This window comes from Fulmarus glacialis, unplaced genomic scaffold, assembly GCF_000690835.1.
Source record: "Fulmarus glacialis isolate BGI_N327 unplaced genomic scaffold, ASM69083v1 scaffold5654, whole genome shotgun sequence".
Taxonomy (NCBI): Eukaryota; Metazoa; Chordata; class Aves; order Procellariiformes; family Procellariidae; genus Fulmarus; species Fulmarus glacialis.
The window spans coordinates 7,008-8,049 of NW_009209840.1; positions in this window are offsets into that span (position 1 = coordinate 7,008).

Below are 1,042 nucleotides of genomic sequence, written 5' to 3' on the forward strand. Positions count from 1 at the left end.
GCCTAACTTGGTGTCATCTGCAAACTTACTGAGGGAGCATTCAATGCCCTCGACCAAATCACTAATAAGGGTATTAAACAGAACTGGCCCCGGTACTAAGCCCTGGGCAACACTGCTTGTGACTGGCTGCCAACTGGATTTAACTCCATTCAGCACCACTCTTTGGGCCCACCCATCCCGCCAGTCTTTTACCCAGCAAAGAGTACACCCGTCCAAGCCATGAGCAGCCAGTTTCTCCAGGAGCATGCTGTGGGAAACAGTGTCAAAGGCTTTAATAAAGTCTAGATAGACAACATCCACAGCCTTTCCCTCATCCACTAAGCGGGTCACCTTGTCATAGAAGGAGATCGGGTTAGTCAAGCAGGACCTGCCTTTCATAAACCCATGCTGACTGGGCCTGATCACCTGGTTGTCCTGTTCGTGCTCTCAGGATTATCTGCTTCATAGCCTTCCCCAGCACCGAGGTCAGACTGACAGGCCCGTAGTTCCCCGGATCCTCCTTCCTGCCCTTCTTGTAGATGCACGTCACCTTTGCTAACCTCCAGTCAACTGGGACCTCCCCGGTTAGCCGGGACTGCTAATAAAGGACTGAAAGTGGCTTGGTGAGCACTTCCGCCAGCTCCCCCAGTACCCTTGGGGGGAACCCATACAACCCCCCAGGTAGCTAACCATTTCCACTTGGATTATGGGGGCTTCATTCTGCTCCCCATCCCTATCTTCCAGCTCAGTGGGCTGGTATTCCGAGAACAATTGGTCTTACTATTAAAGACTGAGGCAAAGAATGCATTAAGTACCTCAGCCTTTTCCTCAGCCTTTGTCACTATGTTTCCCCCTGCATCCACTAAGGGATGGAGATTCTCCTTAGCCCTCCTTTTGTTGTTAATCTATATATAGAAACATTTTTTATTGTCCTTTATGGCACTAGCCAGATTAATTTCTAGTTGGGCTTTGGCCCTTCTAATTTTCTCCCTGCATAACCTCACAATGTCCTTGTAGTCCTCCTGAGTTGCCTGCCCCTTCTTCCAAAGGTCATAAACTCTCC